The sequence below is a fragment of the Spermophilus citellus genome, assembly GCF_964194105.1.
Source record: "Spermophilus citellus genome assembly, chromosome: 1".
Taxonomy (NCBI): domain Eukaryota; kingdom Metazoa; phylum Chordata; class Mammalia; order Rodentia; family Sciuridae; genus Spermophilus; species Spermophilus citellus.
In genome coordinates, this window is record NC_138182.1 from 233,741,348 (window position 1) to 233,768,948 (window position 27,601).

Genomic DNA, 27,601 nt, shown 5'->3' on the forward strand with positions numbered 1-27,601 from the left:
ATACTCAAGGAAAACCTCAGTAAAACTATGTTTATGAGTAAATATAGTTTTAGAAATCCACTTGATGGATTACTACAGTGAACATGGTGGCACCATGACTGGTTAACTACAGATTTAGCTAATTGTCACCCACTAAGTGTAAGGATACAACCTGGCATTGATTTAACAAATGCTAGAATTATTTTCCCTTCAACTAAGTTAGAGGTGGACAGGAATGAATGGGAGAAAGGAATGAATCAAAGTTGTTGCTATTCATTTTGAAGTAAGGCATGGTATTTAAATAATTCCCCCAAACCACAAATGCTTATGTAAAGGCATATAAAGGGAAAAAAGTAGAATTTAAATAGCTGCTTTAAATCTGGCATGATATGAGAAGAAATGGTATAATTTTTTTTTTTTTAATTCCGGGGGGGAAACTTAAAAAGTGGATAAAGAGAACAGGGAGCAGTCAGCTGAGAAGGGAGAGGGGTGAGCAGACAGAAATCTGCTTGGGGTCCTCTATAGCTGATTCTTGTGGCCCACATAAATATTTTCACACCAAGGACTCCAGGAATTTCTGAGAATAATTCTTGTACAGGGCTTTCTTGTGCATAATATCCTCACATTCTTGTGGAGTCCCCACAGATTCTTGAACTCCTTGAAGGTAAAAAAGAATACATTGTCTCAAGTGTACATTGGAGAAACAGGGTCAGTGTTAGTGACAAACACTTTCCCAGGTATTGAGAGTCTTGGTCCATTATTCTTGCCCTATACTTTCCTACCTCTCTTCTTTTTAAAAAGTAGTTGGAGGTACAGTCAACCCTCTGTATCCATAGGATGTGGCTTCAACCACACTCAGGTTGAAAATATTTGAAAATAAAATCAATATTGAACATGTGCAGACTATTCTTTCTTGTCCTCATTCCCTAAACATTACAAAGTAAATTATTTACACAGCACTTACATTTTATTAGGTATCATAAATAATGTGGAAATGACAAGGTATGTGGATGTGAGTCGGTTACATATATATACTACACTTTTTTTTTTTTTTTTTTTTTTGGTACCAGGGAGTGAACCCAGGGTCGCTTAACCACTGAGCCACATCCCTAGCCTTTTTATTCTTTGTTTTGAGACAAAGTCTTACTAAGTTGCTTAGGGCCTCCCTAAGTTGCTAATGCTGTCTTTGAACTTGAGATCCTCTTGCCTCAGCCTCCAAAGCCACTGGGATTATAGGCAAGAGCCACCATGCTTGGCTACATCATTTTATATGAGGAACTTGAGCACTATGAAATCCACAAGGTTTCTGGAATAAATCCCTCACCTCCCACCTTACAGATACTCAGGGATAACTGCACTAAAAAGATATTGTATAAGTTGACAGAAAGATAGACCAATGCTCCAGAGTAGGGTGTCTCCCTATTGATATTTTAGTCTCCTCAATTCTGAAGAAATTTCTTGTACTTTGGAGGAGGATGTTTAGCAGCATCCCTGACCACTACCCATGGATACCAGTAGTGACAATCAAAAATGTCTGCATTATATCAAATGTCTCACCCATGGTTGGGAACTATGTAAAATTTTACATAAAGGCTGTGAGAAAGATGATATATCAGGTTTGAATTCCGGATCAACACCCACTGTGACCTTAGGCATGTCACTTACTCTCTGCCCATTTTCCCCCATCTTCAAATAGTAGGACCAAGCTCTAAGAAGTTGACATATATAAATGAAAATGAGATCACATACACAAACCCCTTGATGCAGCGGCTAGCATACTGCATATAAACATTGTCAATATGGAGAAGCTGAAAAAATACTATGCTGAGAGACATAAGCCTGGAGTGGAGGGTACCCTTCAATATGCTGTCTGCCCTTCAATACCTTAAACGTGACTTGACTCAAATGTTGATCACACTGTGTTATAATTGTTCACTGTAGACTCCTCCATCAGTGCTCAATGTTTTATTGATCTCTATATTTCCAGAACCTCCTAGTTTGTAAAAGTATCTGAAAACATGCTTTTGAAAGGACACTTCAGATGCTAACTGTTTACTATTTCTCTTAAGATGCACTGAAATGATCAGTATTAACAGACCAAACAATGTTCTCAAAGAATCCTGAATTCCTAACAATCCCACAGGAATGCACTAAGATACTAAGGACCTGCCCTTCCTCACTCATTTTCATCTACATTTGTAACTGGAAAGCTATTAGTGCTAGGATTCTTCAGGTCATTATATGGGTCTAGGAAATGTCACCAAAAAAATCCAAGGGAAACTCCTTTTGAGTCTCACCTCCCTCTTCCACGGGCAAACTCAAGGAAGAACTTTCCGAGTTCACTTTTAGATTAAGAGGAATAATTACACATTATAGGCTGCTCAGAGGAGAACAATCAAGATGGTGAGAGAGGACCTGAAATTGTGCTATACAAATTATGTGTTGAGAATCTCTGTTGAAAGCAGAGAAAGGAAAATTTAGGGAATAAGCAATAGCTGTCTATGAATATTAAAAGAACTATGTGGAAGAGGGTTTGGATCCAAAGATTTAAAAGGCTGAAACACGGGCAGATTTCTTTTATTTTTTAAAAATTCTTTTAAGTTGTAGAAGGACACAATACCTTTATTTATTTATTTTTATGTGGTGCTTGCTAGGAAAATGCTCTACCACTGAGCCACAACTACAGACCAAGGGCAAATTTCTTATAGGGAGGTTGAATAGAGATGAGTTGAAGAAGACACAGTGGCTGGGACTCAAGCTCTGGATGGTTTTAAGACCTGAAGACTCCTCCTGTACCTCAGAACTCTCAGCTTTCTCAATGGTCCTTCTAGAAAAGCCCATGTATTTGCAACTAAAACAGATAAATCAATGAAATAAACCGTTTGTTTCTTCTCTTGATTAAATGATGCATACCCTGGCCTGTGGGCCTCAGGTATCATCCCTACCTGCGCTTTCTGCATCTTAGGAACCTAAGAAAATTCTCAAAGGGATGGGTAAAGACATAAGTAGTTTTAGCTACATTTATTTCTTTTTTAAAATATTTTTTTTAGTTGTCAATTGACCTTTATTTTATTTATTGATACATGGTGCTGAGAATCGAACCCTGTGCCTCACACATGCTAGGCAAGCACTCTGCCATTGAGCCACAACCCCAGCCCAGCTACATATAATTTAATATGACTTTTTCCTGCATTTAAAAGGCTTGGGAGGATTTGGGTTTTATCCATTCTGAAAATATAAAAATAGGTTAAATAGCCCAAAATGTACTAGTTAATATAGTGAAAGTGTCTGATATATTCCCACACTCACTTAAGATAAGAGTAGGTGTGACACTGAAGTGCACTTTGTCTTCTAACCTGTTCAGCTTGATCTGGGGACTTATGATTCAGAAGTTACAGCAGTCAGTAAACACAAGAATTAAAACTGTCAGAACTACTGACATTTTCCTACAGACAAAATAATTATATGAAACTAAAGCATGGTTTCATTGCAACTACGGTACAACTCTGACTACAGAACCAAGAGGAAATTGAGATTACTAGAAATTCTGAAAAATACAGCTGGTCTAAACCAACATACAGAGTTCTTTAGCAAGATTTTCTACTTATTGCACAACAACTAAGCTATACAACAATGGACAAGCTTTGTGATCCAGAGCGCTCATTCATTTGTCAGGATGACATTATCAGCCATTGTTTTCTGAGAAAGGTAAATGAAATTGAAAAATCAGCTTGTCATCCTACTGAAATGCTAGCTTAGGAAGAAATGAGTATGTAAGAAACAGTGAAATCCTTCACCGCTCACTGCCCTCCTATATAGAAAATGTCAGGTTCTCTATACTGAGTTGAATCTACTTTTCCACCAGAGGACCCCTGCCCATTAAGAAGGATTTTTCTCTAGCAGCACCCCCACACACACACACACACACATACACCCAGAACATTGTTAAAAGATAATATCTCCAGACCCTTTTTTGAACCAACACACTATGAGGACATGATGGTTTCTGGGGTGGGTGTGAGGTTTGGGAAGCAGCCAGGTCCCTGTGCAGGATGCTCTGGTGATGTGGCCACATCCAATGTGAAGACACTAATGAGAAAGGGGTTGACACTGAGTTCCTATTCACATTCTTACTGATCCTGACCTGGTCTAGGGATTCAGCTACAAACTAACTTTGACCTCTTTCAATCTCATCTTCAGAGCACTTCAAAATGACTACTTGCCAAGGCGGTCCACACCGATGGGTCCACTGTGGTCACCCTCTAACTGTTGTTATGCAAGTTTGAAGATAGGAATGTAAATGGCATATCTCCTGTCCTAAATGAGCAAGTTCAGGAAAAAAAAAATTAACGTCTAGGATAGAAATGTGAAGAAAGTTGCACGTATGAGGAGTCGGTTGAAAGACATCTCTTCTAATATTTATTAAACAATTTTGTACTCACAATGCTAAAATATGAAGGAAGATAAAAAGATAAATGAAAATGAACTTGTAGGGATAGATGTGAATGTTAATAACCCAGAGAAAGTTTACATTAACAGGTTTATATCATTCTGGGAATGTTTAAAAAAAAAATACTGTTGAGTCAGGCACAGTGGCGCATGCCTGTAATCCCAGACTCTCAGAGGCTGAGGCGGGAAGATTGCGAGTTCAAAGCCAGCCTCAGCAAAGGTGAGGTGCTAAGCAACTTAGTGAGTCCCTTTCTCTAAATGTGGGGATGTGGTTCAGTGACTGTGTGCCCCTGAGTTCAATCCTTGGTCCCGCCCAACCCCCAAAAATACTGTTGAAGAAGATTTCAATTTCTGAAATGAATGGATCAAATGAAATGAAATTATTTATTCCCTTTCCTGATAGACTAATTAGAGAATTACATGATCCCCAAGTACGGAGTGAATGATTAAGACCGAGTGCGTAAAGTACAGGATGAAGACCAGCTGGAATGGTCGGAGAACACAATATCTTCCTTATACATTTTCTGGATCCCAGGAGAAGCAGAGGCCCAGAAAGGTTAGCAAGAAACTTCATGAAATCTAAGAGAATGGACATAAATGTGAAAAAATAGCAGAATATGAAGCACAACCCACAGACTGGGGAGGATGTGGGGGCAGGCATTCAGAATCACTTCCTGAGAGGACAACCTAATACTACTCCCTTCAAATAGGGGAAGGCCCTGAGAAAAGGCCTACAACTCAAAGTTCCAACCTGGGAAGCGCAGAACATGCTGCCAGAAATGGGAGGGCACCCTCACAGGGTTGGAGGGGTTATCCTATAAGAAGGAAGCTAGTAGGAGAGACCCAGAGATGAGAGTGTTTCTTTACTCTAAAACAGCAATCTGGAAGATCCATCAATAAACTGCATGCAGCATTGGCCTCTAGCAGAGCCAGCCATCCAATTATGGAGCCAAGAACAACATTTGGAGCTAAAGGCCCTCATCTCACAAATAGGAAGCCCTCCCATAAATAGGAAGGCTAACTCCTACCACGCTTTAAGACTGGACTTTGTTGCTACTTGTTCAAGGCATTCATTGTTAGGAGCCCACCATCCCTGGTGGATTAGACATATTTCTCCTGGACTCTTCCCCTAACAGTTTCTACATGGAAGGGTTTGGTCACTTATCAAAATCCAAATTTATTTGCAGATTAGTTCCCCTAAGAATACGAGCTCCTTGAAGGTGAGGACTACAGCTTCTTCATCTTTACTTCCTCAATACTAACATTAGGATGACTGTTAAGATCAGGGTGAAAGGGAAGGAAAGAGAGAAATGATGGAGGGGTGAAGGGTGAGGGGAGTGGACAGGGAGAAGAAAGGAAAAGACTGAGAATGGATTTGTTTCCAGTCAGAAAGGTAAATGATAGCAAAGTTAGAGCCAGAAGCTCAATATTTTGAAGACTGACCCTATGTATGTTTTAAAAAGCTCTTTGGCCTATTTGTTTCATGAGTCTATTCCATCATTAATATACACTATACCCATTAGGAAGGTCTATTATTTCAGATTTCAAAATGCCAGGAAACGAGGACCATGCACAGGTAACTAATTGTGGGTAGGCATACATATATAACTAGTTATATATGAAATGCTGAATACTTTTTGACAGTAACAGTGAACTCCAGCTACTAATCAGTGCCGTGGACTCTCTTCTGGAGTTAACTTCAAGGACATGGTGCTTCTTGATCCAGAAGCTTGGGTACAAGGTACATCGTTTCTCATCTCGTTCCTGAGCATGAATTACAGTGCAATTATAAGAAGTGTCAATTTGGTTTAAGTGGGTCAGTGTGGTTATATTTAGTCCCTTAGTAGCTGACACCAAGGCCTTTCTGTAATATAAGATTAAGGTTAATTTATCAGTTCTTCTTTTCTTGAATATTTTTCCAGGTCAGATAACTAAATTTATGGAAAATTATCCCACTAAAATGAGAGATAAGAGTTGCCTTCAAAGTACCACTTAGGAATATATGTGTGTGTGTGTGTGTGTGTGTGTGTGTGTGTGTGTATGTGTGTGTGTGTGTATGTGTGTGTGTGTATGTATATATACATATACATATATACACATACAGACATATATATACATGTACATACACACACACTTACACAGAGGTATAAATCATGTGCTTCTAACAGAATTTTATTCCATTTTTAAGGATGATTCAAATTGACACATATTGGGATGACATGTGTTATGGTTTAGATAGTAGGTGTCCTCTAATAACTCATGTGTGAACAATGCAAGAACATTCAGAGGTGAAATGATTTTGTTATGAGAGTCTTAACCCAATCAGTAAGTTAATTCCCTGATAGGGTTTAACTGAGTGGTAACTGAAGGCAGATAGGGTGTGGCTGCAGGAGGTGGGCATTGGAGACATGGCTTTGGGGCATATATTTAGTGAGCTCTGCTTGCTGAACATTATGTGTGAGCCAGTTTCTTCTACCATACTACTCTTCCACCATGATGTTCTACCTTACCTCTAGATCCAAGGAATGTATTCTTAAAAAACTAGGTTGCTTTCCTATGGACCTAGACCTCTGAAACTGTGAGCCTCCAAATAAACTTTTCCTCCTTAAAATGGTTCTTGAGGTCTTTTTGATCACAGCAATGAAAAAGCTAACTAAAACAGTGAGGACTTGACATTTTTAGTCAAAGACATCTCAAGCAAAGGCTATCATGCACAACTTAGATCATTTATTTACCCCATCAAATTTTTTAAACTATATTAATTTAAAGGGGCATAAATACAATGTCAGCCATGAAAAGTATTTACTCTATTTATCAGAGAAATACAATTATCAATCATATATCATTTTTACATTTTTAATTGGCAAAGATAAAAAATGATAATACTGCTGGATATGATGGTACACCCCTGTCCTCCCAGTAGCTTTGGAGGCTGAGGCAGAAGGATAGCAAGTTCAAAGTCAGCCTCAGCAACTTAGTGAGTCCCTAAGCAATTTAGTGGGACCCTATCTCAAAATAAAAAATAAAAAGGGCTAGGGACATGGCTCAGAGGTTAAGTTCATACTCCTATGTTTACTTCCTGGTAAAAATAATAATAATAATAATACTAAATGTTAATGAAGGTGGGGTATGTAAGTACTCTGCACCAACTTTCTATAAAACAATATGGAGAATAAACACACACATATGTATGTGTCTATGTAGATAGGTACACATACATATAAATGCATGTGTGTGCATATACACATATACACAAAATATACATATCATATATATGAAATATAATTCACAACCTGGAATTTAAACAAAGAAGTTCAAGTATGTCTTCATTTACTTAAAGATTTATGGATTTGGAAATTAGTCTCAGAATTCCTTACAGTAGCACAATATTAGGGAGAAACTCAAAGTTACAAGACAAGGGCAATCCTTCCTAAATCCTGAAACAATCATAAAATTAGAAAACCAGTAAAGACCATTAAAATGAGTCGATTAATTAATTCCAAAGATATTCAGGTTCTAATCTTGAGATTTGTAAATACATTACCTTACATGGCAAAAGAAATCTTGCGGATGTGATTAAGTTAAAGATCTTGAGGTCAAGAGATTTTGCTAGGCTAAAGGGAGGATCACGGAGTAGGGGGGTAGCTTAAATGTAACCATAAGAATCTCTGTAAACGTGGGGCAGAGTTAGATATGAAGGTGACAATATGAAGCTAAAGAATGATGCTCTATGCTGCTGGTTTTGAAGATGGAACAAGGGGCCAAGAGCCAAGGAATGCAAAGTACATAGCTCTAGCAGCTGGACAAAGGGGAAAACAGATCCCACCTCAGTGCTTCTAGAAGGAGCTCAGTTCTGCTAAGACCTTGACTTCAGTCCAGTGGAACTGATTTTAAGCTTTTGACCTCTAAAACTCTAAGAGAATAAATATGTGCTGTTTTAGGTCACTTAGATTGTCAAAATTTATTACACTAGCCATAGTAAACAAAAACAATACTGCTTTAAGCTGGGTGCCATGGAACACACCTGCAATCCCAGCTACCTGGGAGGCTGAGGCAGGAGGATTGTGAGTTCAAAGCCAGCCTCAGCAAAAGCAATGCGCTAAGCAACTCAGTGACATTAACATTACTTAAAATGTTAAATATGATTACACATGAATAAAAAACAGAAATTAAGTATTTCTAGTGAACATCTGTAAGAATGATTGTTGTTGTTCTTCTGTATATTTTTTTACATTTTTGAGTCTAAACTATTTTTAATCCAATAACAAGTTTAATTTCTAGAAGCCAAACATTTGACAGTCCTGTTATCATAACCTGTGAGTTCATGTTCCTGAGAGTTTTAGAATACTTTGAAGAGTTTACAAAATTAAGAAAGAACACACTTTTCTCTGACATTTTCATAAAATTTGACTTATATTTTTTGACACATGAAATAAAATGCATGAGTAAATGCTCTATGAGCCTTGAAAATAAATACTAAAATTGTTTTTTAAAAAAGGTCTTTCCTACTCACAGGAATTTTATAATATAAAAATGAAAAATATCTCTGTTTTCTGGACATAAATCTTTACCTGTCTATGGCAACTGGGCAAATGGGCATTTTCAAAGCTGACTGGGTTATAAATCCATAGAACGCTTTGGTTTTGAATGAATATATGCATTATTATTTGCAGATTGGTGAGGCTGTGCATTTATATGGGTAGTTTTGAATTCCAGACCCACCCACTTTCCTACATTGTGTTGTAAACTTTCTTCTTTCATTGCTCAGAAAAAATAAATGTACTGTTAAAAAACTGGGTTGCTTTACTATTAACCAGATGTATACAGTAAAAAATAATATCCTTCATTTCAAAGAATTAAATAGCTATCATTTAATGCACACAATGTAATTTTTCTTGAGGCTAGAAAACTTAAGTCTTTCCTTACCTAGACTGGGAAAACTAGAAAGTGGAGGCTAAGTTTATGGTTTTATAGAAATATTCTTTGAACCAATGTACTGTCATATATATTAAGAAGACACCCAAATTAATGTTCGTGATAATCAAAAACTTTCAAAACAAAATTTATTCCAGTTAATAAGAAGTGTAAAAATGCCACTCAAATCACCCAATATGGTAGACAGATGGGTGATATGAAATAAGAACTGTCTCTTTTAGGGTTCTTGGGAAATAAAATACATAAAAAAATTGTAAAGAATGTTAATACATAATGGATTAAAAAAAGAGAAAAAAACTAATCCAGATGCCACGTACACAAAGAGAAAAATTGAAGATAATAGAGCAATCCCATTTTATTTAGTTTTTCCTTTAAAAATATTAAATGTTTTTTATTGACTCTCTTTAGATAGTAGAGGGTGTTTTTACATTTTGTACATACATGGCGTATAACTTATTCTAAGTAGAATCCCATTATTGTGGTTGTACATGATGTAGAGTTTCACTGGCAAATCCCACTTTAAAAGAAAAATATACCATTTTGGTAAACTGGAAAATGGGGGGGGCAAGGAAGTAAATGGGTAAAAGATTTTACTCTATATAAAATTACAAAAGAACAATAAATTTTTATGTTTTCCCCCATTACTACACTTCATAATAGCTTCCGTTTTTTTCTAAACCGGATTAATGTGGTTCTGCTTCTCAATGCTCCCCACTATCAGTGTGAAACCATTGTTCCAAAACTACCCAGTTCTAAAATATGCATATGATCATATCACTCGTCCATGAAATAAAGTTCAATGGCTTCCCACTGCTAAACAGCAGAGTTTCTCCAAGTACGATTTCTGATTTCTATTTTACCATCACTGAATCATCTGCAGTACTTGTTAGAAGTGCAAATTTGGGGGAGGGTCTTCTCCACACCCAATGATTCAAGAATTTTGGGATTGAAGCTTAGGAATCTGCATTCTACCAAATTCTCCAGGTGATTCTTAGGCACATCAAAGTTTGAGAGATACTTCAGAGGAAAATTAAAATCTCTTTATTTAAATTGAATACTTTATGATACAGTACCTTGTTATCTCTCCAGGCATATCCTCTGACACATGTCCCCTGTGGTTTATGCTCCAATAATAGTAAAATATGTGCTTGTCAGAAATATTGAATTACTTTAAGCTCCCCAGACACTGTAAGCTTTGCCACACCTCATTGCCTTTGCACATCCAGTTCCCCCGTTCCTAGGATTTCCATCTCCTCTGCTTGGAAAAACTTCTGCTCATCTTTCAAGTGTGAGCTATAAGGTCACCTCTCTAACAAAGTTTGCCTGACTTTCTCCTGCACTCGTAAGTGCTTTTTCTCCTAGATCCCCAATGAGTTTTATATGCATGTCTCTTTTCTAGCAATCGTTCTACTAGAGCATGATGATGTATTTATTGGTCTAATTCCCCACTAGGCTTTAAGCTCTCCAAGTACAAGGACAGACTGTACTCATCTGCGTACACCTCCACGTACAGAGTAGATACTCGGCAGAATGAAAAGATGTACACACATTATTTTCTATACTTAGTTAAAAAAAAAAAGAAAGAAAACTGCTATTTATTTCTCCAATTCTACACGCAAAACCATGTTGTCTTTTGTCTGTCACTCGGATGGTTTTTCATTTAAAGCACTGTCATTACTGACAATTTCATAATGAGTAATAAAAAGAAAAAATTAAGTCCATGATATTTAGGCAAATGTTAACGGCTTATTAAAAAAATGAACTAAAAGACACTAGTAGCTTTTTATTTTCCTTCACAATAACTCAGGCTGAAATAAAGCATTACTTTGTCTCTCTGAATAGATGGATAAAAACAGTAGTTCAGGCAGAACTTTTTCCAAGGCTGGAAATTCAATCTTGCTGGGAACATGATCAACACACACAACCCATAGCAGAGAACAGATGAGAACTAAGAGTGCCACATCAGTGCTTGTGCTTTGCAATCTTGCTTGGTACTACCTCACAGCCAGGGCCTCCTAGCTCAGATATGCCAATTTCCATGTAAAATCTTCCACTCCATTTAGGAGGAGTTGCATAGATGAACAGACGTCAGATCAGCTGATTTGAGCAACATTTGACAATCAGGTGTCACTGTCCATCTCTCCTAGCGTACTTTGTACTCGTTAGCAAATACCCACTGGTGTATCTTGTTATTGTTCTTATTTCATAGTTAAAACCTTAGGTGGGGTTAGTTGTCTAAGAATTAATATTGCAGTTGACCATGTTGGTGATGTGACCATGGGTTTCCATTTAAGAGAGTACTGAATGTTTCAGAGGAAAGTGCAAGGTGTAGGAGATAGGAAGAGTCCAGCCACCACTATGGAAGCCTGAATTTATCAGAGATGCTGCCAATCAGAACTTGGAGGCAGGCTTCCCAAAAAGGGGTGATCAATCCTCCATTTCCTCATCCGATTTCATCAGAGAAGAACAGAAGTGAAGATGCAGAATACTGAAAAGGCTATTAGCCCCTAATGTAGACACTACTGACTCTTTTATTTTCCTCAAAGGGTGAATGACCTGTTTACTAATTACACAATCACTAAAAATGACCATATGAAGATTATAGAGTAACATGGCGACATATTCCATCTTTGCTGATTACAATTATATACGATCATATTTGCCCACGGCGGGGGATGGGGCAAATATGATCACATCATACCACAGCTGATGGCATACAGAAAGCACAAGAGAGTTGGGAGCCAAACTTACTCTTTTGATAACTTACTCTCACAGAAACTAACCAGGGTCCCATGAGAATCATACTAATCTTTTCCAAGGGCCATGTCTCTGATGACCTAACCATCTTCACCTCTTAAAGGATTCACCACTTCCTAATATCCCTATACTGAGGACCAAGTTTCTAGCACATTAATTTTGTGCACAAACTTAAGCATATCCAAACCATGGCAAGTAGCTAAAATTTAGAAGTATTGTTTATTGCTTTCAGCTTTATTAGAAGGTAAAACCAGCTGCACACAACAGAGGTCTGGCCCAGTGCCCCAGTTCAGAAAAACTGTTTCAGATGAGCTTTAGAGATACACAGGTAAGGGAAATTCTAGGTGGGTCTAACATCCATCTGTCAACATATAACCAATGGGTCACACTTGTCAGCTACATGTAAGTATCCAAACTCCAACAATAATCTAGAAGGAGAAAACAAGTTTTGTGGCATCTCTTAAATATGAGACATACCATATATTTCTGACTTTTTTCACTGTGATATACTCCAAGGAAGGCAAATCAAAAAACATGTGTGAAACAATGAACAGATGAACAGACCAAAGGATGAAATCCTGGCAGCCAGTTTTTCTAGCTACACAGTCATCATCACAAGAATGTTTCATTCCTGGAATCTCCATAATATCCTTTCTCTTACCCCATTGATACTGCAAGGGGGATTGGAGTACAATTTCTTCTTGGAGTGAGAAAGTAATTTAAGGTCCTCTACTCTAGAATCACTATATTTAGAGAAGACTTCACCCAAACAATTCTGAAGCCTACTTTTTATCTATTTATTTTTTAATTCAAAGAATAACCACTTTAGGAGGAAATAACTAAATTAATAACTTACTGCTCTCCCAGAAGTAGTTCAGTAAATAAAACCATAGTATTTGTTTCCCCCAATGAAATCACACTTAATCTACCTGTCTGATTCAGGAAAACTCCGAAATAAATCCATACCTGAAACTTTATGATCCAGTTAAGAAACTTAAGAAAAAGTCTCATAGAGAAGTATGAGAGATGAAGTAATACAGCGATATGGCCATACAGCTCCTGAAATTTGAACATGAAACTGTCTTAATAAATAGGATATGCTTCTAACTGAGGTTTATTATCAATTTCCAAACAAAACTAGTAGTTTCTAAGGCTGTTTAAAGGTTTTTTTAAAAAGAGGCCATTTTTAAATTTCATTGACTAAAGAGAACAATAAAGCATGACCAATAAAAATTCTCTGGTAATCCATAAATTTAACTTTGTGAAATTGTTTTAACTCCTTGCCACACTGAATCTCCCATAGAGCTGGCAAACTGACAAATTGTAAATCTCAATCTGAATTCCTCTGTGACTCCCTGTGAAACCCCAGAGGCCTTGCTGCAGAGCACAGAAGTATCAGAAGGTAGAGAGCAAGAATAAAGCAAAAAGAGGGAAAGTCTCAATTAGAACTTCTGGTGTCTATATATTCTGGCACTGATTGAAGATTTTTAAAAATTTAATGAAAATAAAATACAGAATATAAATATCATTTTATAGAACAAAATATCACTAAAAATCTATCATATTGCTTTATTTTAGGAAAAAAAATGTGTTTCTTTTCCTTAGTTGAAAAAGTTTGGGCTAATATGTGTGTTTTTGTTTTTGTTTTTTGTATTCTTGGAAACCCCCTTTAAAAGTTTATCTGAAACTACACTTCTTTCCCTAAGGGAGCTGGTTTCAAAAATGTAAGAAAAGAAAAAATAGTGCTTCACCGTATGAAACAGGATTTCCACAGGACTATGCTTGTTTGTGACAAAGGTTTTGATCAAACTCCCCTCCTATGCTACTAGTTAAGCCTACATTCTCAAATATCACAGCTCTGCCCAATTTGTTCTTGTCAATTCTGGGCTGTCACAGACTTACACCATGAGACCTTCAGCTGGTCAGGGACAAGCAGCTCTCCAGATGTTCAACTCTGCTACTATTTTTGAATTCAGGATGGGAACTGACTTTCTAAAGGGAAAATAAAGAGCCTAAACTAGATTATGAGAAGGAGTCACAAGGAGGGCCAGATGCAGTATAAAAGTGCTTCTGAGACTGAGGAAAGATCATTTATAAACATCAAGGTCTTAGCACTATCACCTTTGGATGACCCATCAGGTGTCCTGTACCAAACATTTTAGAATACACCAACAGCTCACATCAAACATGTTTTTCCTGTAAAACATGTTGGAAGCATTTTATATTTCTGCTCCATATCTTAGCAAATCCTCACACACACTTGGGAATTCTTATAAAGTGCAAAGATCTAAAATAGAAATTGTTTGCAAATATAACATTTTTTGTGGATGTGCATGTCTCTTCATGCTCGAGAAACTGTATGTATGGAGAAGCAGCATGGTCTAGTGTTAGACAAGCACTGCTTGGGTTTAGAATTACAGCAACCACACTCACCAGTACAGTGTTCTTGGATGAGCTGCTTAACCTCTCATGACTTAGTTTCCTTTTCTATAAAGCGAGAATAATAGTAGTTTTCTCACAGGACTGTTGCTAGGATTATGTTTATTTTTAACTGTTTACAACAATGACTGATATTCTATATATGGTGGTCATGTCTCTGACATTTTATACCTAATAGATATAGTTCTGGAAGAATCACTCATTTTCCCAACAAAACAGTTCACAATAGCGAGTCGTCCTGAAGGAATTGGATGGACAGAGCCATAAACCAAGTCATAGAGCAATATCTTGAATTCTACTTTTTTCTTCCCAACAATTCTACAGGACAGCTGCAGGTGTGATCCTGATGCTGGGAATAATCTCTTCCAGGTTAAGGGCAATTAAAGTCAGAGCTATTAAGCACCTTTTCTTTCTCCAGAATAAATTCTAGAGTAACTTCCCTCTATTGGGCCAAGGTGTACAATTACAACAGTGATTCTTTCTCTTTTTTTAAAAAATATATCTTTAGTTGTAGATGAACACAATACCTTTATTTACTTGCTGAGGATCGAACTCAGTGCCTCACATGTGCTAGGCAAGGCACTCTACACTGAGCTACAGCCCCAGCCCCACAACAGCAATTCTTTGGGTCACTTGTAACAGAAATAATTTGGAAGATGGTAAACGTAAGTTAAATTCAAGCCACTGGGGAGCAAGGTACAGAATAACAAACCATTGAGATTTTGAAAAAATAAAGCAATATTAAACATTTTCACAGTGTCATAAATTATTAACCTTAGCATCACAAAAAGAGCAACCTTAATTACATGTGACCTCATTTTAAGTATTTAGTACTTGCTTGGGTGTCCTTTAAGTATAGTCAGTGTAGCCCACATGATAAATAGCTTTTTGTTTCCCTAAGTTTTTTTAATGGATGGGGCTCATTAGTTTACATAATCATCCCTAAAACTGGGACAGCGCTCCCACTGTCACACTGCAGTGAAATATTAATCCTACCAAACCAAATATTTGACATGATCTGTTGGGTTTGGAGTGTTTTTCCGAAACCATTAACTTCTCAGAGGCATGAGGTGGCAAAAAAGAAAGAAAGAAAAATACCACATTTTTCTCAACAGTTTTATTATACATGGAATATATTACGAAGGGAACCGAATTTTCTTTAAAAGTTTTGAACTGATTTTTTAGCAATGTATCTCCTAAGCCAATTCAGCCACACAAGCATCCAGCTCTTCAGAAAGGTTTGATTTTAAACACTGCACATGATTCCTCAGCATTCATCAGAGGTGGCAAACTGAGGAGGGAAGGTTACAGGAAATAAACTGTAAAGCTGGTTTATTTCTCTCATATAAAATCACCTAAGAAGGCTAAGAAAATGTCATTTTCAGGACAGAAGACCTTCCTAAAACAAGGCTTTCTTGTTTCTGGTTTCTTTCATATAAACTTTATATACACGTATTTGGCTAGGAGGAAAAAATCTTGAGCAAAAATATGCACCTTAAAGAGTACATTTTATTCTTTGATGCTACTAAGTTCATAAGAACCAAGGAACATTGCTCTCGTACATGCATGGCTATGAAGAATCTGCCAGCTTTTTTTTTTTTTTTCTACTCAATGATATAGGAAAAGCAGTCACACATGGCATTTCACCTTACCTGCTTTGTTTCTACCCCTTCTCCCCATACCATTCCTTATTCCACATAGCCGGTTCTTATCTTTCCTTTCAAAAGGGCCTCCTATCTTACCTACTCCAAAGGCCTTTTGCAACCACACAGACATGCACAGGCAGGTTATAAGTTGAAGGAAAAGAAACAGATGAGTTTTAAAATCATTCCAGGCTTATTGCTCACATAAAGCTAGAACCAAAAACAAAACTGATTTGGTAATAGGGAAAGCAAAGACATCAACAAGGATAATTCTTAGGCATCTTTCAATGACCAAGAGCCTCAATTTGCCCAAGAGAAAAATCTAGGGCCCTCCTGCTGCTGATACCATAAGGGCTGCTGTCTTTCACTAGCACCTACATTCTAGCTTCCTTCTACCTGTTTCCCCATCCGCTCCTCCTTCTAAAAGGTCCTTTATCTCATGGCCTATGCACAGACTGACATTAACCTTTCAGTGACACTCTATCCAGGAGCCAGTCTCCTGCTTGAAACTCCTTCTTCAATGATGCTTCTGTGAAGCCACTTGCCTGGTCTTCGACCTACCCCTTGACCAACTCTCCTCCAGCTCCTTGATCTGATATTTAATATGCAAGGTCTCAGGAGTCTGTCCTGGAGCCATTTCTTGCTAGCTACCTTCATCTTGTCCTCTGGCCCTACAAACTATCCGCTTCCCGAGAAGTCTCTATAATACTTCTCTAGACCTAACTGTTCTTGGAATTCCAGACTAGACATGGCCATCATATAAGCACCTCAGATATAACATTAAAGAAACCATGCTGTTTATTTCCTTCTACAAGCCTCTCCTTAGGTTTCCCTACCTCTGTATGAGGAACCACCATCTTCTCTTGCTCCAGCAGATATCCAGGACCTTTGATGTCACACTTTCCCTTGACAGACTTCTCCAACTTATATCCTGGCAAATATTGAACATCCTCCCTTTAGACACAGCCAGAGCCCATCCACATCTCACATTTCACCATTCTCCTCCAGTCCAAGCCAGGCTAACTCACATCAAGACAACTTCTTGAGCTCAGTACACCTTCTACACAGTAAACAGAGGAAACTTTGAAAAAGCAAGCCATGTAGTTCCCTGCTTATGAATTCCAAGTGCTTCCCATCATGCTTATAGGAAAACCCAAATTGTTCAACCCGACTTTCAACTGGCACCTCCTGCCTGCCAGCCTCGTCCACATACCCTTCCTGTGCCCATACTAGTCTTCTGCAAGTTGCTCTTGCTCGTGGTCACCATTCTCTCAGAGAAAAATGTCACCTGATTAGTCTGTTTTATTTCTTTGCAGATCACTGGTTGCTCTCCAGGATTTTCCTAGTTTGTTTATTGCACATCCTTGTCACCCTGCTGCATGCCACTAGAATATAAGTTCCAAGAGAGTAGAGACTTCTTTATTATTGTATCCCTGAAGCCTAGAGCACAGCCTGGCTGGTAGTAGATGCTCAAAAACACTTGTTAAAATGAAGGCTGTATAATTGAAGGACAGACTCAGGGCCTCAACTCCCCCATGTCATCTCTAAACATTCTGTCAAAAGATTTTAAGATGAACTGTCCAAGACTCCTTCCCCAACCCTCCCCCACTTAGGTTCATGCTACTTCATACTGTAACCTCCGTTATCTGATATCATGGGTAACATCTTTGTATTTTCCCAGCATTTCATCTCTAATAAGACTTTGGAGAAGGCATGCCCCAAGAATAAACCCACTGTCAATGAATCACAATACTACATAAGGAAATAACTAAATCACAATGTTACATAAAGAACTGAATCACAACATTACATAAGATGATTATTCCCCAGCCTCATCATCAGTTGTTACAGCAACTATTCACTAGGCATCTTCTCTGTGTGTGATCCTTACTTCCCCATTGTACAGATGAAAAAACTGGGTTTAGAAATACTATGCAAATGCCCCAAGTCTCTTACAGCAAGTGGCCAAACAACAGGTGGCAAAGTCACATGCACCTTGCAAATAAATGATCAGTTGGTTAAAGGTCTTGGACAGGGGTCAAGAGATATTGAATTACTTCCCTTCATCTTTACAGCAGCATCCCAAACACCAGCTTCTGTCAAAAATAATGGGGATGATAAGATCTGAAGGCACATATGCAGATTTAGAAAACAAAGCCATCTGTGATGGTGGAGAACCTCACATATGAGTGATATCAACTACTGCCCCCAAAGCTAAATCTATGCTGTGATTTTATCAGGAATCTCACCCACACGTGCAGCATGAAACAAAAACTGACCACTAACAGCATTTCGTAACCCCCTAGTGAAGAAGCTACACCAGAGTATGAAGTGTGTAAGACAAGCTCACTCAAAGCAAAGGGCAGGAACTTTAGACCATTTACCTGCATGCAGTGAAGTCAGCTTGATACACAAATCAATACTCATCAGTAAGCTCACAAACAAAAGAAAACCACATAAATACTATATGTTCAATAAAACTGTAACTCTGACAAAGGGGATAGCATTACCAGATATATATTTTAGATTGACATTCAAACTAAATCTGACTAGAAAGTGAATCCTGTGTAGCTAGGCAGATTAATCACCAGTAAAAGGGCAAAATACTCCAATAGTGGTTTGCAGGCTGGCAAACTCTTTTAAACAAATTGCAGATGGGCACTTTAATGATGGGGAAAATATGAGCTAACATAACTGTGGTCCAGTCAGTTCCTACAGGAGGGAATGTGCATTAATGATGTGCTGATATCTGCCGCCAAAATAGCAGCCAGGGAGAACCACAGGCTGTCAAAGCAAGATGCAGTTACTTAGCCAAGACAGCCCAGAGTTTGGGCTTAGCTGCAATATGACATTCTCAAGGGAAGCATGAGTTTTGTTTCTAATGTCATCTCTTTAAGTGATTTTTATTGATGTCATTTTTTTAGGACTCACTAGTTCTCCCTATCAAGAGGAGATACCAACAGTGTCATGATGGCCTCAGATATACACACCTTGACAAATAATAGAAATTTACTGTCATCCTTAAACACTCTTTTATGGCTACTTAATATATAGGTAGCAGTGTTTAGACACATTCATAGCATTCAAGTACCTCTCTAAGAGATCCTCCGCATCAGTGAAACACTTCACCAAATCCTTAGTACAATCCACATCAGTTTCCTGACATAAAGAAAAATGGAGAAGTCAAAGGCCAGCACACACTTTTGCACACAATGATGCCCATGGTTCAGAATGAGACAAGGCTGCTGGTGTGAAGGGTGCTGGTGGTGGTGGTGCCATTTTTTTCTACCAAAAGCTGAGATGCACAGGATCACTAAACAAGAGACCAGATCCTGGCCCTGACACTCTGGTTTGTGAGGCTCTAAGACAAGTTACTTAATCTCTGTAAATCCCAACTTCTTTACTTTAAAATGGGGATGAAATTGGGAGTTCATAACCCACTTCAATCTAATGTATGAAATATGATATGTCAAGAGCTTTGTAATGTTGTGAACAACCAATAAAAAAAATAAAAGAAAAAAAATGGGGATGACATCAACACAAACTCTCTGTTCTACCTAGTCCCTCAAAGAGGAGTCCTCAGGCTGGGCACTGTGGCACACCCCTGTAATCCCAGTGGCTTGTGAGGCAGAGGCTGGAGGATCGTGAATTCAAAGCCATCCTCAGCAATTTAGTGAGGTGTTAACAACTCAGTGAGACCCTGTCTCTAATAAAATACAAAATAGGACTGGGGATGTGGCTCAGTGGTCAAGTGCCCCTGAGTTCAATCCCTGGTAACCCCCCCCCCAAAAAAAAAGAGGGGGAGACCTCAAATCACTTTGAGACTATCTCAAACACAATCAACAAATAAATAACGGCATAAAGTTCAAGTAAACAGCAAGAATGACCTTGTTGGGCTTTCATGAGGCTCAAATTAAGAGTTGGTATGTGAGAAGAGTTTCTCAATTGGAGAGCACTTCATAATTACAGAGCCAAAGTGATCTTGGCAGAGAACTGGAATTTTTCTTGCTTCCTAGGAGCAATGCTTTTATGCTGCACTCAGAACCAAAGTGGGTCAGAGAGTCTCTTGAAAAATGAAATCCCAAATTTCAATGGGGCAAAATAAACCTGGTCCTGGCCTGTGTTGTCTGTCAACTGTCCAAATCAATTCCTAAGGGGAAGGAACACAAGCACTTCATGCACAGCTCTGTAGGAATGGCTTCTACAAGTATCTGAGGCTTTTGGACAACATCTCTGAAAATGAATATACAGACTTTTATTACTGCTAGAACTCCTCGGGCTCCTTGCTGGCATCACAGTGCATCTGGGAACAAACTTCCTTTGGCAAATCTATGGCACAGGTGCTGAGCCCCATCCCTACCATTGCGACAGTAAGTACTGATGATAATGTACCTCATCTTCAGCCACTAAGTCCCAGATGGAGACTGAGAATCCTTTCAACACAGAGTTCTGAATGGATCTTATAAAAAAGTAGTCAAAGGGAAAACTACTTCCTAGTATTAGCAGTCCCCAGAATAATGAGTATTGGACTTACAGTCATATGTCTTTCTAAAACAACAATTTCTACTTTGAATTATAATCCCCAATAAATAAAGCATCAATATAAAAAAATCCATCAAATCAATATATTCAGCTATTTTAGATTTTGTTTTATAAATAACTCATACTAGAAGGCTTAGTAATGAGAAAGTCTATTCAAAGTCACACACTCTACTATGTTATAAGGTACATGGAAAAGGCAAAAGGTTGCAACATTTTGCCTTAAAAACCTTTGTGCCCAAGGATTCTCTCCCATACCCAACTGCACAGAGCTTTGAGGTCTCAGTCCAGAACTATTTTTTTGTTAATATAGTCTTTGTTCTTTCTTGATAGAAACAAAACCAAACAAATCATTGGCCTGGCCAGCAGACACCCTTGAAGTCCTCCTCCTTGTGTGAGAGGAAACTTTTATTTCTGCTAGAATTCCTCAGGCTTATAGCCCACATCAAAAGCAGACAGATTTCTTCTCCAGTTAACCACAATACCTGCACCTTCAAAGACCAGCCAGAGCATTCATTCCAGACCTGTAGTTTACTTCAATCTGTGCAAAAATATTCTTGGAAGAGTTGTGTTTGAAAGACAAAGAGACATGTTAAGCACACATTTCTTTTAGTTTTAGCCCTTTATTAATTAAGTCATTGCTGGACAGCAATGTGCTCACAACAAATGCAGACTGTTCACTGAATCATAATAAACAGGACTCATTTTATGAGACACTTTCACCCTTTCTGTCGAATGTCTAAGGTTGTCAGCCATTACCTTAAATGTTTACTGTAAAATCCCAGATTAAAAAAAAAAAAAAAAAGACACAGAGCTTCAATAACAAAACACTTTCTTTAGTTAGACCAATCATGTTTCACTCTTTGCCTCGACTACCAGGAAACTCTTAGTTAAATCTAGACTTCAATTACATTAGTAATCCTACTCAAGTGGCACACATTGTGAGTAAAATTTGAGTTTTCTCTTATCTTGTACTAATTTATACACACTTTCATTGTAAACCAACTCAATTTTTTTTTCAAAGGGCATAGGTATAAATTATGACCAACAGCCAAGTGAAGGGGGCATCATCAATCTAGAGTCATAGCTTCAGCTGGCTACACTTGTCAGATCATCCTTGACACCAAGGGCACTTACCTCTGCCAGATAGGCACATGTGAGATGCTACTATTAAGAGATAGGTACTCACATCTGGCTACCCAGATGTGATTCAGAAGTGATGAAATAGGTCTTGCCAGCCAAATAGAATTTCACATCCTGCAAGTAACTAGAAGTTAGACAGGTATCTATCTATTCCTCCTCAAAAGATTTCTACACATAAAAATTCTAGCACCATACTGGTACATGACAATGATTTTTCCCTTGACAAATAAAAGCTGATAATACCTTGACATTCGGTATTATTCTTCACAGTGAAGTCAGATACATGCTAACTGCCTGTCTGGTAATCTTCAGACTGTTCTAAGTAGAATGTGTCCATACACATGCTTATTCATGTACTCTTAATGGCTTTGCAAGCAACAGGGCTAGCACAGCCTTAAATACTGTTTCTCACCAAGATTAATGACATTCTCAAGCAATGTCTGCAGAGCACCTACAGTTGATTAAATCATTGTTAGAACTTTCACTATCTGAAGTGTAGAAAGGATCACAAAAGCAAGCTCATTTGATCTCTTGACAGTCATCCTGATGTGTTTACAGTCTTCAACCCCACATGGCCCAGGTTAGCTCAGCAGTCCCATCACAGTGGTAGAAGGAGCAGAAAAATGTGTCCCTGTCCCCACAATCAGATACCTTTACCAGGTTTTTAGGTCATCTTGATGGGACCTAGAGAACAGAGGCACAAATTGAAACTTAAGCCATTCAAGTATTTCTTCAGATGAGAACACCATTCTTACACCCCAGGCAATCTTACATGCAGGTTGTAGCTGAGCACACCTATACTGGTCCTCCAGGTAAACAAGGACTCAGCTGGTCCCTGTTTCTAGAACCAACGTGTTTTCTCCAGGTAAACAAGGACTCGGCTGGTCCCTGTTTCTAGAACCAATGTGTTTTCTCCAGGTAAACAAGGACTCAGCTGGTCCCTGTTTCTAGAACCAACGTGTTTTCCTGAGTTTACTCACAAACAATAGGAACAAGGTAGATTCTGCACAGCTTCTGCCTCCTGACTCCCAATTTTAAAGAGGCCTCTGAATTTCTGTTGAGCCCTCCACATATTCATCCACATTAGACATGAAGTCCTGACCACCCTCCCAGGCTCTGCTGGACCTTTCTACTTTCTACATGGCTTCAGGCCATCATTTTCAAAGCTACACCACACCAAATACACCTGAAAAGGGAAACCATTATCTCCAAACTTGATTTTTATCCTTCCTAGTAAAAAATACTTTTAGTTGTAGATGGACATAATATCTTTATTTTATTTATTTTTATTTTTATGTGGTGCTGGGGATTGAACCCAGTGCCTCACATGTGCTGAGGGAGAGCTCGCCTTATCCTTACTTCTAACATATCACAATTCTCCCCAGTAACACCTCCATCCCTGCTTCAGCAGGTCCCATTTTCTAACACTTTGAGTTCCTTTCTCAATGCTGTCTTTCTAGCTCAGTTCTTTTTTACTTCTTTTCTGCCCTCTCCTTGCTCCATTCCATTCATACCATGCAGAAATCTCACTCAAATGCCATCTTCCGTGTTCTTAACTAAAAGTCTACAGACCTGTCCTATACTGGAAACATTAAACTCAAAACTAGCATCTGAGATGCTCTACATAATCTATTTCCAACCTTACTTTTCCATGAAAATGCTCTCTATTCATTCTCTGGCTTTATGTAAATTCCCCAGCAAGCTGGCTTGTTCCTCCCTGAGCATGTCTCCACTATTCCTTTGACTGCTATTCCTCTCTTCATCTCCAATGACCTTCTCTTCTCCCTTCTGTTTTGACCCTAAACGATCTTCATAGTCAAGTTCAAATCCTGCTCCTAAATCCCCATAATCTCTGACTATACCACTCACGTGGCATTCATAACATAACTCTGCATGTTTTATTTTTTTCAAGTACTTAGGCATAACTAAACTATCACTTAAAACCAAAATAATTTCCTATAAAATAAGAATCACTTTCTTTCTTGATATTTCTCCTACAGCAACCTAACCAGTGTCCATTATATTTACCGATTGATTGATCTGCTGCATCTTTCAAGTACTTTAGGACAGGCTTCCAAAGGAATTATTTTAAACCACAGAATATACCAGAATGGTGCATTTTAGGCACTTACCTCTTTTAGTAGTTGTTACTCTCATTACAAGTCATTCAAAGTACACCCAAATTTGGACATACCTAAGAAACTGTATGACTACCAAAGGGAAGAGGAGTATGGAGGAGTTCATTTCACTAATTAGAAAGATTATTTGTGATATTAGTATTTCACTAAAATGATCACAATAATTTTAAAGTGTATCCTCTCTCCTGTTCATTCACAAACTCACAAATCTGTGCATATGACAAAATAATGTCTTAAAATAAGCAATCAATGTAAAAATATATGTGATTTTTACAGTGATACTATGTTAAGGCAATTAATTCTACATTGAAAAAAAAAACTACTTTCAAGCTCCAAAGAAGCAGAAAATAGAAATGAAAATGCTTTAGGAGACAGGATAATCATAAGGTTCCACGTTCTGAGTTCAAATCCTTTGCAATCACTACTATGAATTTTCTCAAGATTCCGTTGGAATGTATAAATTACACCCAGAACTGAATAAACTACAATATACATATTCAGCCAAAGATGTTTAGTTCTGTTTTCACAAAATAATACAGCATCACATGGAATTTCATTTACTTCTATAACTGTGATAATCTTTTTTTTCCTTTTGCATTGAAACTATAGCCATGTGAACAACTTTATATAGATACCAAGGTACAGAACAGTGATTCATGCCCAAGAAGCTACAATGAGGAACCTGAGCAAAATAGACTGAACAGTCATACTTAGAGACAGGAATATTTTTCCCAAAACACATAGCTGCTATTGTGATCAATAAAATATATATTTAAATGATCTGAAATTCATGGTGACTTACTTTCTTTATTTTCCTTATCAAAAGATACACCAAATTAAGAGATCACTTCAGGATGTACTAAAAAAAATTCTGACATTAACAAGGTCAATTCTCAAAACGAAGACCAACTATATCAGAGTTGCCACAGAGGAGGTGGGCATGGACTTCCGTGGCTTTGTTTAATCTCTCTCTCAGTCCTCCACTCTCTGTGCAACACCTAGAAACTTTAGCTCCCTGTAGGCCGCCAGTTATTATTGATAGAAGAACACAGATGAAAGGGAATTGAAAATTCCCTTGGCTACTAAAAGTGATACAAGAAACCGATAAAAGGAATTGTGCATGCTCTATTTCATCTCACATGGAGCTACAAATGGAGCCAAATCAAGGCTCCTAAATAGTACTATACTCTCCATAAAGGGGGCAGGTAGGATGGAAAAATCCTTATCAAACCCCACACATTCAGATCCACACTTGTGGGCATGGTAACTGCCCAGATCCTCTAAGGAGCCTCTAACCTGTCCACTAGCTGGAGGACCCTGCTGAGTCCCACACAGCAAATACCTTGCTCTCTTTTCCTATTGTGTGAGTAGAGGGCACAACATCAGACTCCACACTTGTTCTAGCATTTGCAATCATACTGATTTCCTGGCTATTTCCCATGCAAGTCTGAGAGCTCCTTGAGTGGAGAATCCTTCTAATCTGCATCTCTTCAGGACCATGCCTTGCTCATAGAAACAAAATGACCATTGAGAACATCAGGACGTGAAGGTTCTGTCACTGAAGTAAGAACTTGGTTGCAGAAGTGCAGACTGCTAGGACTATGATGCCTGTAACAGGCTTTACCCACAAGAGTATTTCATCCTCTGCCAGGGAGAAAGAGTGAGCCAAATTGAGTGCTGTCCAGAAATGGTTAATGCCTTGGAGGGCTGGAATGGCAGTCTGTGACTCTTACCTAGAGGCCTTTTCCATGTAAGTGGCAGGAAGTCATCCTGCACATAGAAACGCACATAGAAACTCTGATTTCATCAGGGGACAACAATGTTCTGCCAATGAGACAGCAAGGTATTCTCCTCCACGCAGACATTTGCACTCAAAGGAATCTAAAATCTGGAAGGTTAAAGCAGCTGGTTATTAAAGGTTAAAGGTTAAAATAGAGAGAATAAGCCCCTTGGACTGTGGGAAACAGGCTGGTTATCTTCCAGGTCTTTATCTTTATTCTTGAAGAATGCTCTCACGTTCCCACAACAAATACATGTCTGTCCCTGATCTTTCTGGACACAGAGGCCTATCCAGCTCTTATGAACTATCATCAGGAGCACTCTTGGCTGATAGCTAGCTAGAATTAACAGAAGGAGTCAGGGCACTGGAGTGAAAGAAACCCCAGACTAAGAATCAGAAAAGCTGGTTCGAGTCAGTAACTCTCAGTCCTTGCTCCTTTTCCTGTAAAGGGATGCAAATGTACCCACCATGCTACCTTCACAGGGTCATTTGATGATCATTTTACAGCTTACACTGCACTTGTGTCTTAGGGATAACAGATTACCACCAACAAAGCAGCTTAAACAACAGAGATTCCCTCTCTAATGGTCCAGAGCCAAGAAGTCTGACACTGGTATCAAGAAGCCAAAATCAAGGTGTCAACAGGCCATGCTCCCTCTGGAGGCTCTGGGGGAGGATCTATTCCTTGCCTCTTTAAGCTTCGCTGTGTGTCAAATCTCCTCTGCCTCTTCTCAAAAGGACCCTGTGATTGGATTTAGGGCCCATCAGGATTATCCAGGATAATCTCCCCATTTCAAAATCCTTAAATTAATCACATCTGCAAAGAGTCTTTTCCCAAGTTAGGTAACATTTACAGGTTTTTCTAGTTAGGATCTGATATCTCTGGAACCACCGTTCAGCTCAACATGCATCAAATACATGAACCATTAATTCCTGCCCTATAGTCTTAATTCACATCATCTGAGCTAGAATAGAAATTCTTTGAAGACAAGATCCAACTCTTATACTTTACAAGTCCCATGAAGGCTTTTAAGGTATTATGTGTGGAACTTTTTTTTTTTTTTCCTTTAGAAAATAAAACCTGTATTCTACTCAAATGTTAGTTTCCAGCATTAGATTCCATGCAGAAAAATCTAACATAGTCAAGTGTTTCATTTTTTAATTTCTAAAATAGCTAGACCTTCTGTTCAGAGAAGCTGGAGAAGGAGGAACTTCATCATAAATGCTTCCACTGTCAACTGCCAAGTGCTTGCAGTAAGTGTCATTTGAAATGCACTGTTAGTAACAGTTCTGAATACCCCCAGAATCCAAAGGCAGAGGAACTACTCAAAGCAAAATTGCAATGAACTCCAGACGAATGATTGTGAACCCCTGGCACTCGGTCTGATTCATGTCAATGTCAGAAAATTTAAAAAAACAGCAGCAGCTGATCTGGAAGGGCTTGACAGAGGCCCAAGGAAGGGGTAATTCACCCATTCATTGCATCAACAAGCGTTTGTTGAGCATTACCACTGCATCAGACCTTAAAGATTCAGTAGTAAACAAAACAGGCAAACGCCTGCCAGCTTGGAGGTTTCATTCTAGTCTTGAATGATAAAAAACAAACAAACATCATATATTGAAGGGGGATATTTACTGCAGGAAGCATCATGAAGCAAGGAAAAGAGGTGGTGGTAGTAGGTGCTCTCACAGTGGCTGAGGAAGCCTGCTCTGCTCAAGTGACATTTAGCACAAACAGTAAAGAGTGAAGGAGGGAACCATTTGGGTAACACGGGGGCGTTCCTCTGGCTGTTCTGGAC

At 38.4% G+C, this 27,601-nt stretch overlaps 1 protein-coding gene across 11 annotated transcripts in view; it reads right to left on the minus strand.

Moving 5' to 3' along the window:
• Nucleotides 1-27,601, minus strand: part of MAST4 (microtubule associated serine/threonine kinase family member 4) — a gene marked incomplete at its 5' end in the record, with an annotated part of 570,488 nt that overhangs the window by 164,897 nt on the left and 377,990 nt on the right. The window lies entirely within an intron of this gene.